This window comes from Ambystoma mexicanum, chromosome 8 (genome assembly GCF_040938575.1).
Source record: "Ambystoma mexicanum isolate Mex_15411 chromosome 8, UKY_AmexF1_1, whole genome shotgun sequence".
Taxonomy (NCBI): Eukaryota; Metazoa; Chordata; class Amphibia; order Caudata; family Ambystomatidae; genus Ambystoma; species Ambystoma mexicanum.
The window spans coordinates 1,680,004,000-1,680,018,171 of NC_090929.1; the positions used below are offsets into that span (position 1 = coordinate 1,680,004,000).

The window sequence follows — 14,172 nt, forward strand, 5'->3', positions numbered from 1 at the left end:
ACGAGGCCCTGGGAGAGAGACAAAGAGAATATCCCAGACCATTGGTGGAGACAAGGCTCAGGAGAATGAGACCGGAGAGCCCAGTAGCAAACCCCAGATGGGTTCACATAAAATAATGATCCTATAAGGGAGTGGAGATATTTGCTGGACTGAAAAGTCAAGGAGCAATCGAGTCACTGTTACCCTGAGACTGAGTTGTGAGGTGAACATGGGTTTAAATCCCAAAGCCTGAGCATTAAACCATGGCTTCCCGATGAGAACGCTGGTCCTCCATTGTTCACATCGTTTGACTAACTTCATGGTAAACCTGTTTTGCTATGTGGTGTCTGGTTTCCAAGACAAATGCGTTGCCCCTGAGCGATCCTCCTGGACCATTGGAGGGTGGAGCCCCTGACTCTGTTAAGTTCATCCACACCCAGAGTTAGACATCCTGACATTTTTGGAAAGGCCCTGTAGGAGTTGACCCCACCCACCCTGTTGTATTTAGAATGAAGGTGTTGAACTGTACCTTGTCCCATGCATCATGTTGGTCTTTCGTCACACTACACATATATGTATCTCTCCAGGGACGTGGCTGCAGCATGCATATATTTATGTCATTATTCTGGCAAGGCTAACTCTGCCTTTCATCCTTATACAATCGATAAAATGGGTATCATTTAGTCGAGAAATAACCATATCTATTGTTTATAGTGCTGTGAAGCCAGTGGCATGCAGTGTGGTGCAGTGGTGGTGTTGCAGCTGGTTAGGTTGGGCTCCCTTCTTTGACCACACATTAGGTGACACAGATTCCCCCTAATAAACAGGGGGCTTTTTTGATCCCCACTGCTCGCCATGCTGGAGACTCACTTCTGAAGGGGGTGCCTTACAGCGCCTCTTTTTATAAAGGGGGCTGTCTTGATTCTGGTTACTGCACAACAGGGCATGTGCTGCTGTTCTCATGCCATGTGTCTCAGTGTACACAGGGCATGCCTGACTCAAAGCTGTTTGGGGGGTTGTCACATTCAGAAAAAAAGAGGTGCTCTCCAGTGCAGACTGGGAACATTCAGGCTGCAATCCTAACACATCCACTAAAATACGACTCGGGTCAAAAGAAGAACCACCTCCACCCAGACAGACTGTCCCTCCAAGAGACACACCACACATACATAGCGCCAGTTATGCTGTACCATCACACACACAATCCTTACCACGCCGCGCCGACAGGCCTCACACACACGCACACAAATTCTCAAACATGGACACCTAGCTCACAACACATATATATGCACACAGACACCAGTTATACCCAGTGTTTAATATGTGAGGGTGTTTGCGAGGGCTCGGCCCTGGCACTTATTTTGGAGGCCTGGCACTTATTGTCTCAGACTCACTTTAATTATGAAGTGGTGATAGTCAGTGCATCCATCAGCCACAGTGAGCAGGTGCAAGCTGTAGTGTAACCCCAAATATTTCGACACTGTGGGGAGCAGCTATGGGTGGTGGCAGCAGTGGTGGGGAATGTACAAATTAAGCACTGGTTATACCATTCCACCACACACAACCACTACCACACGATACCGACACCTCTCACCTACACGCACAAACGTGCAAATCGACACCTACCCAATAACGCATATAGAGAGGCAACAGCCACCAAACCACCACACTGAACCCCACTCAACCTATGCATCCGTACATGCGGATGCACGGCATACTCATGCATATACAGGCCCATCTACATTATGCAACCAGCAAACTCTCGCGCCGAAGAGCACACACACTCCCCTAGCTCAGCACACTCACACACATCACACGCAGCGGCCATGCACATTTACACCTGCAACGTATACTCTAAATCCGCCACACATACCACTCACATCCTACATAATGCACATTACCACACGTCTCTTCTTTACACATAGACCTCTGACCCCATAGACACCCTCTAAGTACACCTCACAGGCGCCATATGCACTTTGTAAACATATAACATTGGCACTTGGCCCCTTCTTTGTCCAAACCCCTCACTCATGCAGGATTACAACACCTATGGCATAAGCCTTCAAGCATAAAAGCAATTTCCGGAGTCTGCTTATTCTTTGTGGCTTGACAGACGGCAGATTTATTACGTATGCACAGCACTCAGGCTAAATCCCCCCCTACTTCATGATTGCCACGCTGCAAAGCACACTTTGATTACATTGTTACTCCTTGGTGCAGATCATTATATGTGCAATACAAAACACTTCTCCTTATGCGGTGACCAGCAGACTAGATCGAAATGTTTCTTGCTTCCCCCTTGGCATCAACCACCTCCATATTTTATTGGGCCAAAACTCCCCTAACTGAAAGTCTCATCGGTCTTTCAAAAGCCCCCACGCAGCTGGGCCTCAGTGGGAGGATGACCATGGGGGGAGCAAAAACCCCTCCTGATTATTACCAAGCCCTCTTCATAGTCTTTAAGTCCAGCTGATCGCTTAAACCTGATAGTGGTACTCCACATTAGCCCCAAAATCCTTTGCTGTCGGGTGCGAGGGAGGATAACGCTGCCCTCCATGTTTACTTGTAGACAGCAATATCGCAAGGCGGGTCTCTAGAAGGCGGTACCCACTTATGCACCTGGCAAGGGGTAAGCCTTCCAGCTGCAGCAATCCTCACCCTGTGACCCCGCTTTCCCAGGCTTTGGGTCCCTGTTCGCAGGCTTCTGCCCCCTTCTTTGTTGTACTACCAGGGAGGGCCAGGCCAGGATACCTTATTCTTCCTCCAGGGTCGGCTCTGCCTCCCTCGTCGGCAACGCCACAGTGCACGTACACCACCTGTGCATCCCACGCACACTTTCCAACCGCCCCACCCCCACATACCTATCTCGCCAACACAGACACCCACACACAGACACACACCCCATCCAGTGCAGTCCTGGGTCCGTGCGAGCAGAACCCCCGCTCAGATTGGGCAGGGCTGAGCTGGGCAGGCCAAGGCTTTGGTGCCATCTGTGCATGAGGGCAAGGGTGCTTGCTGTGAGGGGCTCGGCAGCATGCAGGGCCGGGGCGTGCTTTGCCGCATGCTTGGTGTGTTGCGGTGGTCCACTGTACCTGGCATTGCCAGACCTCTAAAACAAGCCTCCTTTCCATTGTTGACAGCGACAGGCATCCTGAAAAAGCTCCAGCTTCCGTCCACGGCCCCCTATCAACTCCTGAGCAGACTGGCCGCACCGACGATCCAGAAGGATCAAGCTCCGAAGAGGGGGGCGGCTGGAGTGATTCCCGCACGAGCGCTGCCATGCCTTCAGCACACAGAGCGGCGGAAATGGAAGCATCCAGAACCCTCCAGGCGCCATCATCAGAACCATGTACCAGCAAAGACCCTGCACCCATCATACCTTCCCATTCCAGGGACAGAAAACCTTCTGTGATGAAACCCGAAGGGTCGAGTGTGAGCGTCCCTGTTCACACAACCACCTTCTCGGTGGCATCCGGAGATGGGTGCTCTATTTCCGGCCCCAGGGCACAGGCCGCGCTGATACAAGACACCCAACAAGTAGGCCGCAGGCAAGGACTGTCCGAGCCCAGCAAGCAGCTGTCTCCGAGAGAGCAGCCGGCCTGGGCCCTGGCCGCGGCTCATGTGCCCCCTCCGGAGCCCCCGCCAGGCCAGGGAGCGACTCAGACCACAGATGGGGCCCAAGTGCCGCCCAGGAGCCAGGGGGCTTTAATCGGCTATCAGTCGACAGAAGGTGCTGCCTGTGACCGACAAGAAGGCCAAGGTGGGGAGGCTGGGCCGCACAACAGGCGCCTGTGCAGGGAGGGCAAGGGGGCTTCCATAGGCCGAGCCCCGAGCCCAGTGGGACAGGCAAGCGATGAGAGGGCAAGGGGAGCTGGCCCTCTGAGGCCAGGGCCCCAGCACCGCCTGGGAGACAACCCCACACAGCCAACGAAGGACGACCCAAGGAAAGCTGATCCTCCAATGCCAGGTCCCCCACTCTGCACCGCAGGCGCCCCCACACAGGCAAGTAGGGGCGACCCAAGGAAAGCTGATTCTCCAATGCCAGGTCCCCCACTCTGCCCTGCGGACGCCCCCACACAGGCAACGATGGGCGATCCAGAGAAAGCTGATCCTCCAATGCCAGGTCCACCACCCTGCCCTGCAGGCGCCCCGCCACAGGCAACAATGGGCGACCCAGGGAAAACTCATCCTCCAATGCCAGGTCCCCCACTCTGCCCTGCAGGCGCCCCCACACAGGCAAGGATGGGCAACCCAAGGAAAGCTGATTCTCCAATGCCAGGTCCCCCACTCTGCACTGCAGGCGCCCCCACACAGGCAACGATGGGCGACCCAGGAAAAGCTGATCCTCCAATGCCAGGTCCCCCACCTTGCCCTGCAGGCGTTGCTGCGAAGGTGAAGATGGACAACCCAAGGGAAGCTTGCCCTCTGAGGCCAGAACCCCTGCCATCCCAGATGGACATCCACACAGAAGCACCTATGGACGATGCAATTAAACAGCTACCTCCACTGCCTGGTCCCCCATCCTTCCCTGCAGACACCACTGGGGAGTTGAAGATGGAGACCTCAAGGGAAGCTTGCCCTCTGAGTCCAGAACCCCTGCAATCCCAGGCGGACATCCACACAGAAGCACCTATGGACGGTGCAATTAAACTGCTTCCTCCACTGCCTGGTCCCCCATCCTTCCCCGCAGGCACCGCTGGGGAATTGAAGATGGATAACCCAAAGAAAGCTTGCCTTCTGAGGCCAGAAGCCCTGCCACCGCAGGCGGACATCCACACAGAAGCAACTATGGACGATGCAATTAAACTGCTTCCTCCACTGCCTGGTCCCCCATCCTTCCCTGCAGACACCACTGGGGAGTTGAAGATGGATAACTCAAGGGAAGCTTGCCCTCTGAGGCCAGAACCCCTGCCATCCCAGCCGGACATCCACACAGAAGCAACTATGGACTACCAAATGAAAGCAATACCTCCACTTTCTGGTCCCCCACCATACCCTGAAGATGTCACCAGAGAGGTAAAGATGGACAACCCAAAAAAAGTTCTGCCTTTGGATCCTGCTCATTCGCACTGCCCCGCAGAAATTCCCGCAGAGGCAACAGTGGTCGACCCAAGGAAAGCTAAACCTCTGATGCCAGTTCTGACACCCTCCCCGGCAGACACCTCCACACAGGCAACGATGGACTACCCAAAGAAAGCCGTACCTCAGATGCCAGGTCTCCTGCCATGCCCAGCAGACACCCCCACAGAGGCAGTAATGGGAGAGTCAAGGAAAGGTGTTCCTCCTATGCTAGGTTCCCCACCCTGTCTGGCAGAATCTCCCACAGAGGCAACAATGCCTGACCCAAGAGCAGCTGACCCTCTGAGGCCTGATCTCCAACACTACCCGGCAGGCACCCCTACAAGGGCAATGATGGACAGACCAAAGGCATCTGTACCTATAATATCAGGTTCGCCATTGTGCCCGGTCGACGCCCCCAGACAGGCGATGGTGGACAAACTAAAGGAAGGTCATTCTGTAAGGCCAGGGCCCAAACCCTCCTCAGCCCTCCTTAGGGAGGAAAAGGACAACCCAAGGGAGGGTCTCCTGCCCTCCCCAGCAGACTTCTACAAAGAGGCGATAATGGAGATCTCAAGGGAGGTTCTCACTCTGAAACAAACTGGCCACCCTCACCCAGCAGGTCTCCCCTCAGAAGTGACAGGTATTCTACCCACCCCGCCAATTATCACTCCAAACCTGGCCGCTCTCATTGCTGGCCCAGCAAATCTTCTTCGCCTGGGCAAGCTTCAGCAGAGACCTCATGATGAGCCTTGCCACCCTGAAGCACAAGATGACTCGAAACTCATCCAAGAGGAGGTGACTACAGCCCAGGAATGGAAAATGTCGAAAGAGGTGCCATCAGATGTTCTATCAGAAAACAAAGGGGTTCCCTGGCATGTGAAGGCCCTTCCAGACACTTACCAGAGTGTCTTGCACTTTGGAGTCAGTGGTTGGTTGGGTGGAAACTTGGCTCCAGAGTTTTGCATACATGAGATCTGCAGTCCACCTAGCCAAAAGTCCACGGAAGACAACAAGAAACGTGTTTCAATGGTGGAGGGTGGGAGCTTCAGTACCCTGGAGCCAGGACCACCAGTCTTCTCCAGTAACCAATGCCAACCAGTGTCTGAGATGGAAGAAGAGACCAGGCCTCCGGGTACATCACTGATCGTCAGAAAAAGGATAGGGGGCCAACTTTGCCTAACCTCAGAGGGTCATGATCCTACCTCAGGACTTCACACAGTTTCAAAACAAGGTGATGCCAAGGCATTGGGGGAGGGATATGCCACAGCCTCAGATGGGGGAATTCCAACAGCCTCCGAACTTCAGGTGTCTTCAGGAGTGGAGCATGCCAGGGCATCAGGAGAGGGACATACCTTAGCCTCAGATGGGGAAATTTCCACAGCCTCAGAAATTCAGGCGTCTCCAGGAGTCGAGCATAGCAAGGCATCACGAGAGGGACATACCACAGTCTCAGAAGGGGAAACTCCCACCGCCTCAGAACTTCGGCTGTCTCCAGGAGAGGGGATTGCCAAGGCATCGGGAGAGGGACATACCATAGCCTCAGATGGGGAAACTCCCACAGCCTCCGAGCTTCAGGTGTCTCCAGGAATGGCACATGCCAAGGCACCGGGAGAGAGACATACCATAGCCTCAGATGGGGAAACTTCCACAGCCTCAGAAATTCAGGCGTCCCCAGGAGTGGAGCATGCCAAGGCATCACGAGAGGGACATACCACAGTCTCAGAAGGGGCATCTCCCACAGCCTCAGAACTTCGGCTGTCTCCAGGAGTGGCACATGCCAAGGCATCGGGAGAGGGACATACCATAGCCTCAGATGGGGAAACTCCCACAGCCTCTGAGCTTCAGGTGTCTCCAGGAGTGGCACATGCCAAGGCACCAGGAGAGGGACATACCATAGCCTCAGAAATTCAGGCGTCTCCAGGAGTGGAGCATGCCAAGGCATCAGGAGAGGGACATAGCATAGCCTCAGGTAAGGAAACTCCCACAGCCTCCGAGCTTCAGGTGTCTCCAGGAGTGATACATGCCAAGGCATCAGGAGAGGGACATAGCATAGCCTCAGGTAAGGAAACTCCCATAGCCTCCGAACTTCAGGTGTCTCCAGGAGTGGTGTATGCCAAGGATTCAGGAGAGGGACATGCCACAGCCTCAGAAGGGGAAACTCCCAGAGTCTTAGAACTTCAGACGTCTCTAGGAGTGGAACATGCCAAGGCATTAGGAGAGGGACATACCATAGCCTCAGATGGGGAAACTTCCACAGCCTCAGAAATTCAGGTGTCTCCAGGAGTGGAGAATGCCAAGGCATCAGGGAAGGGACATATCATAGTCTCAGAAGGGGAAACTCCCACATTCTTAGAACTTCAGGTGTCTCAGGGAGTGGAGAATGCCAAGGCATTAGGAGAGGGAAATACCACAGCCTTAGAAGGGGAAACTCCCGCAGTCTTAGAACTTCAAGTGTTCCCAGGAATGGAGCATGCCAAGGCATTAGGAGAGGGACATACAATAGCGTCAGAAGGGGAAACTCCCACAGCCTCAGAACTTCAGGTTTCTTCAGGAGTGGTGAATGCTAAGGCATTAGGAGAGGGACATGCCACAGCCTCAGAACCGGAAACTCCCACAGTCTCAGAATTTCAGGCGTCTCCAGGAGTAGAGCATGCTACGGCATTAGGAGTGGGACATACCACAGCCTCAGGAGGGGAAACTCCCACAGCCTTAGATCTTCAGGGGTCTCCTGGAGTGGAGCATGCCAAGGCATCAGGGGAGGGACATACCATAGTCTCAGAAGGGGAAACTCCCACATTCTTAGAACTTCAGGTGTCTCCGGGAGTGGAGAATGCCAAGGCATTAGGAGAAGGAAATACCACAGCCTTAGAAGGGGAAACTCCCGCAGTCTTAGAACTTCAAGTGTTCCCAGGAATGGAGCATGCCAAGGCATTAGGAGAGGGACATACAATAGCGTCAGAAGGGGAAACTCCCACAGCCTCAGATCTTCAGGCGTCTCCAGGAGTGGTGAATGCAAAGGCATTAGGAGAGGGACATGCCACAGCCTCAGAACCGGAAACTCCCACAGCCTCAGAATTTCAGGCGTCTCCAGGAGTAGAGCATGCTACGGCATTAGGAGTGGGACATACCACAGCCTCAGGAGGGGAAACTCCCACAGCCTCAGATCTTCAGGTGTCTCCTGGAGTGGAGCATGCCAAGGCATCAGGAGAGGGACATACTGTAGTATCAGAAGGGGAAATTCCCACAGCCTTAGCGCTTCAGGTGTCTTCAGGAGTGGCCTCAGAACGTCCGGCGTCTCTAGGAATGGAGCATGCCAAGGCATCAGGGGAGGGACATACCATAGTCTCAGAATGGGAAACTCCCACAGTCTCAGAACATCCGGCGTCTCTAGGAATGGAGCATGCTAAGGCATTAAAAGAGGGACATGCCACAGCCTCAGAACCGGAAACTCCCACAGCCTCCGAGCTTCAGGTGTCTCCAGGAGTGGCACATGCCAAGGCATTAGGAGAGGGTCATACCACAGCCGCAGAAGGGGAAACTCCCACTGCCTCAGTACTTCAGCCAGGAGCGGGGAATGCCAGGGCAGCAGGAGAGGCACATAGCACACCCTCGGGAGAGGGGCATATCAAAGCATCAGAAGGGGAAACTTCCTCACCCTTAGAATTTCAAGTGTCTCCAGGAGTAGCGAAAGCCATGGCTGCAAGAAAGGAACAAGCCACAGCCTCAGGAGAGGGACAAGCCACATCCTCCAAGCTTTACTCTCCCACAGAAGAGCGACAGGACGCACTCACAGTACAGGGAGGAGCGAAAGCCTTAAATGGGCGACTATTCATAGCCTCAGGAGAGGAATATGCCGCAGCCTCACAACTTCACCCTTCTATAATGAAGGCACCTGACACGGCTTCAGAACTTAACCTACTGGAAGGAAAAGGACGTGCCGCGGCCTCAGAATGTCACCCACCTCCAGCTGAGGAACGTGCCACGGCCACAGGCGAAGAGCGAGCAACAACCTCAGAGCTTCAGCGCCCTTCAGAGGAACTGCTTTCCTCGGCCTCAGAAGACGTGCATACCCCGACCTCGGGAGTGAGGCTCACAAAGGCCTTAGAGGAGGGACGTCGTCTTCCCTCACACAGTAAGGACACAGTGCCAGGGGATAGGGTGAGAGTGCCAGTGGAGAGTGCCGCATTACCATGGAAAAAGTCCATATTACCTGGCGACAAGACCACAGGGCTAGAAGCCAGGGACTTAGCACTGGAGCAGGAGAAAGCACTGGAACAGGATAAAGCAGTGGGGCAGGACGAAGCAGTGGAGCAGGACAAAGCAGTGAAGCAGGAGAAAGCACGGGGGCGGGACATAGCAGTGGAACAGAAGAAAGCAGTGGGGCATGACAAAGCATTGGGGCAGAAAACAGCACTGCAGCAGGACACAGCACTGGAGCAGAACACAGCACTTCAGCAGGACACATCACTGGAGCCTGACACAGCACTGCAGCAGGACAACGGAAAGAGGCAGGACACAGCACTGCAGCCTGAGACAGCACTGCAGCAGGACAACGGAAAGAGGCAGGACAAAGCACTGGAACAGGAGAAAGCAGTGGAGCAGGACAAAGCACTGGAGCAGGACACCGCACTGCAGCAGGACACAGCACTGCAGCAGGACAAAGGAAAGAGGCAGGACCCAGCACTGGAGCAGGACAACACACTGGAACAGGAGAAAGCAGTGGAGCTGGACAAACCACTGAGCCAGGACACAGCACTGCAGCAGGACAAAGGAAAGAGGCAGGACACATCACTGGAGCACGACAAAGCACTAGGGCACGGTACAGTAACAGGCAAAGGCACACGTTCAGTGCACGGCAAAGAACCAGGGAAAGACGCTGAACCTGGACAGGACATAGCACCTGGACAGGGCACTAGAACTATGCAAGACACAGTGCCAAGGTGGGACCCAGGAGCAGGGAAAGAAAGTGCACTAGGGCAGTATACAGCACCGGTGCAGCACAACATTCCTGGGCAGATCATACGTTTAGAGCAGGGCACTGCATTGGGGCCGGACACAGCATCACCAGGAAGGGACTTGGCACCTGGCCGGATTACAATGCCAGGGACAGAGAGGGTGCATGAGCAGGAAACAGTTGTGGTTAACGGTACAGAAACTGCACAGGGTACACCACTGGGGCTAATACCAAGGAGTAACACGCTTCCAGAGCAGGACCGTGACTTCACAACACAAAGGCAGAATGCAGCGTTGACAAAACACACAGCATTGGGGGAGGGCACAGTAACTGGGAAAGACACGCTTCCAGTGAAGGACACAGTACCTGGCAAAGACACAGTGCTGAGAAAAAACACGGTTCATGGTCACGCCATGGCACCTGTGCAGGGCACAGCACTGGAAGAGGGCACAGTAACTGGGAAAGACACACTCCCAGTGAAGGACACAGTACCTGGGAAAGACACACTGCGGAGACAAGGCACGGCTCCTGGCCACAACATGGCACCTGTGCAGGGCACAGCACTGGGAGAGGGCACAGTAACTGGGAAAGACGTGCTCCCAGTGAAAGACACAGTGTCTGGGAAAGACACCGTGCTGAGACACAGCCCGGTTCCTGGTCACAACATGGCACCTGTGCAGGGCACAGCACTGGGACAGGATGCAGTAAATGGGAAAGACACACTCCCAGTGAAGGACACAGTACCTGGGAAAGACACAGTGCAGAGAAAATACACATCTCCTGGTCACAACATGGCACCTGTTCAGGTAACAGCACTGGGGGAGGGCACAGTAACTGAGAAAGACCCACTCCCAATGAAGGACACAGTACCTGGGAAAGACGTAGTGCTGAGACAAGGCATGGCTCCTGGTCACAACATGGCACCTGTGCAGGGCACAGCACTGGTAGAGGGCACAATAACTGGGAATGACACGCTCCCATTGAAGGACACTTTACCTGGGAAAGACACAGTGCTGAGGCAAGACATGGTTCTTTGTCACAACATAGTACCTAAGCAGGGCACAGCACTGGGAGAGGACACAGTAACTGGGAAAGACACACTCACAGTGAAGGACACAGTACCTGGGAAAGACGTTGTACTGAGACAAGGCACAGCTCCTGGTCACAACATGGCACCTGTGCAGGGCACAGCTCTGGGAGAGAGCACAGTAACTGGGAAAGCCATGCTCCTAGTGAAGGACACAGTACCTGGGAAAGACACAGTGCTGATGCAAGACGTGATTCTTGGTCACAACATAGTACCTGAGCAGGGCAAAGCACTGGGGCAGGACACAGTAACTGGGAAAGACACAATCCCAGTGAAGGACACGGTAGCTGAGAAAAACAAAGTGCTGAGACAAGGCACTGTTCCTGGTCACAACATGGAACCTTTGCAGGGCACAGCACTGGAAGAGGGCAGCATAACTGGGAAAGACTCACTCCAAGTGAAGGACACAGTACCTGGGAAAGACACACTGCTGAGGCAAGACTTGGTTCCTGGTCACAACATAGCACCTCTGCAAGGCACAGCACTGGGGCATGGCACAGTAACTGGAAAAAAAGGCACACTCCCAGTGAAGGACACAGCACCTGAGAAAGACACAATGCTGAGGCAAGACATGGTTCTTGGTCACAACATAGCACCTGTCCAGGACACATCAGTGGGGGAGGGAACAGCAACTGGAAAATACACAATCCCACTGAAGGACACAGTACCTGGGAAAGACACAGTGCTGAGGCAAGACATAGTTCCTGGCCACAACATAGCACCTGTCCAGGGCACAGCACTGGGGGAAGGCCCAGTAACTGGGAAAGATACACTCCCAGTGAAGGACACAGTGCCCGAGAAAGACACAGCACAGAGGCAAGGCATGGTTCTTGGTCACAGCATTGCACCTGTGCGAGGCACAGCACAGGGGGGGTGCACAGTAACTGGCAAAGACACACTCCCAGTGGAAGACACGGTACCTGAGAAAGACACAGTGGTGAAGCAAGCCACGGTTCCTGGTCAGAACATAGCACCTGTGCAGGGCACAGCACTGGGGGAAGCCACAGTACCCAAGTCGGACACACATCTGGGGCGAGATACAGTAATAGGGCAGGGCACAACACTGGACCAAGACACTGTGACAGAGAAAGGCACAGCACCATCGCAGAAAACATTATCAGGGCAGGGCACATCACTCGCACGGAACACAGCACTGGCGCAGGACTCAGCCCTGGGAGAGAGTGCAGCAACTTGGGAAGATATAGTTCAAGGGAAGTGCACAGTGCCAAGAGAAGACGAGGAGCTAAGACAAGAGCCAGTTTCCACCACAGCACTCGAGCAGAGTACTGAACTAGGGCAGGGGATAGCACTTGGGAAGAGCACAGCATTAGGACAGGGTCCATCACGGCAGGAGTCGGACACAGCACTTGGACAGAGCATAGCACTAGAGCAGGGGCCAGCATTTGGGGAGAGCACAGCGCTGGGACAGAGGCCAGCACTTGTGCAGAAGTCGGGCACAGCACTGGGGCAGGAGACAGCACTTGGGCAGAGTTTAGCACTGGGACAGGAGGCAGCATTTGGGAAGACCATAGCACTAGGGCAGAGGGCCACACTTGCGCAGAGGACAGCACTAGGACAGGGGGCAGTGCTTGGGAAAAGCACATCACTAGTTCAGAGGCCAGCACTTGAGCAGAAGTCCAACACAGCACTGGGGAAGTGGACAGCACTTGGGCAGCGCATAGCACTGGGAGAGGGAGTAGCACTTGTGCAGGAGTCGGACACAACACTGGGGCATGTGACAGCACTAAGCCAGGAGTCCGACACGGTAAATGGGGAAGGAACAGCACTTTGGCAGATCACAGCACTCGGGCCGGGGGCATCACTTGTGCAGGAGTCTGACATGGCACCGAGACAAGGAACAGCACCAGTGCAGCGGACAGCACTTGGCCAGGAGTCGAGCATAGAAATAGGGGAGGGGAAAACACTTGGGCAGAGTGCAGCACCACTACAGGGGTCAGTACCTCTGCAGGAGTCAGACACGGCACTGGGGCAGGGGACAGCTCTTGTCCAGGAGCCAAGCAAGTTACCGGATCAGGGGGTCACAGGAATGATGGGACGGGCCATCACGGCGCCATTTAATTCCGAACCTCCCGAAACACTCCCTATTCGCCAAGCGGGAGACTCTCACAGCCTGACATTGCACCCACACACCGGCAGCGCTGTGCCCAAGGTGGTCCCTAGCACGGAGCCAGAGCTCACACCCTCCCATGGGCTGATCCCAGGTAAAGCCGGTTTGGTGGCCTCAGAGATCCCTCGGGGACCCACGTGCAGGCCCGGCCTCCCGTGGCCTGTAGGTGATGCCGCGGCTCCAGGCTGGGATTGGTTGGGCGACACCGGTTCTCAGACGGGCCAAGATCTTCTGCCGACGCCCAGCAAGTCCCAACAGGAGCTGCAGAGTCCTGGGATGCCGCCTGCTCGGAACGCGGGAGCAGGAGCGCTGGGAGGGCACGGAGAGCTGCTGGGCACCCAAGAGGCTTCGACTCCCAGAAGTAAGCAGGAGCCGGCAGCCTGTGGTCCAGTTGAGTGGAGGGACATGCTGCCTGAGAGCCCACTAGCACACCCACCTCAGGGTGAACCGCCTGGCACGAGGAGACTTCACCCCTCGACTGCAGTGCAGGGCGAGGAGTCCTCAGGTACCCCCATCAGTATCCCCCTGGATAAAGACGGTCTCTTCCAGGTGCCATGTGAACAAGAAGGCAGGGTATCGCCAGGACTGGCAGTGATTTGTCCTGCACACGAGGAGGATGCTGGTGGTGCCCTGCTGCCCACCGCTGTGGTGCGCAGGCGCGCCCCAGTAGAAACTCCTGCTTCTTCTGATCCTGGGCTCTTCCTGGAAGACACCAAGGAAGGTCCAGCACAAGAACACCACAGAAGTGACATTTCAGACCAGAAAGGGGAACATGGACCATTGCTCCCCAACGTGGATATATCACATGGCGCTCTTGAGCCAAGAGACCGGTTGGTTTTGGGGGATGTGGAAAAGGTGGGCCTTTCTCAACCTGTGATGGTTGCGCCTCTTCAACACTCTACTCCTGTGGGGCCTGGAGGCAATGAGTGCAAGCCAGCTCTGGTGCTTTCCCATCACACA

The 14,172-nt window shown here is 55.0% G+C and overlaps 1 protein-coding gene across 2 annotated transcripts in view; it reads left to right on the top strand.

Moving 5' to 3' along the window:
* The window catches only part of TACC2 (transforming acidic coiled-coil containing protein 2), a 984,629-nt gene that overhangs the window by 463,852 nt on the left and 506,605 nt on the right, over positions 1–14,172 (top strand). The window lies entirely within an intron of this gene.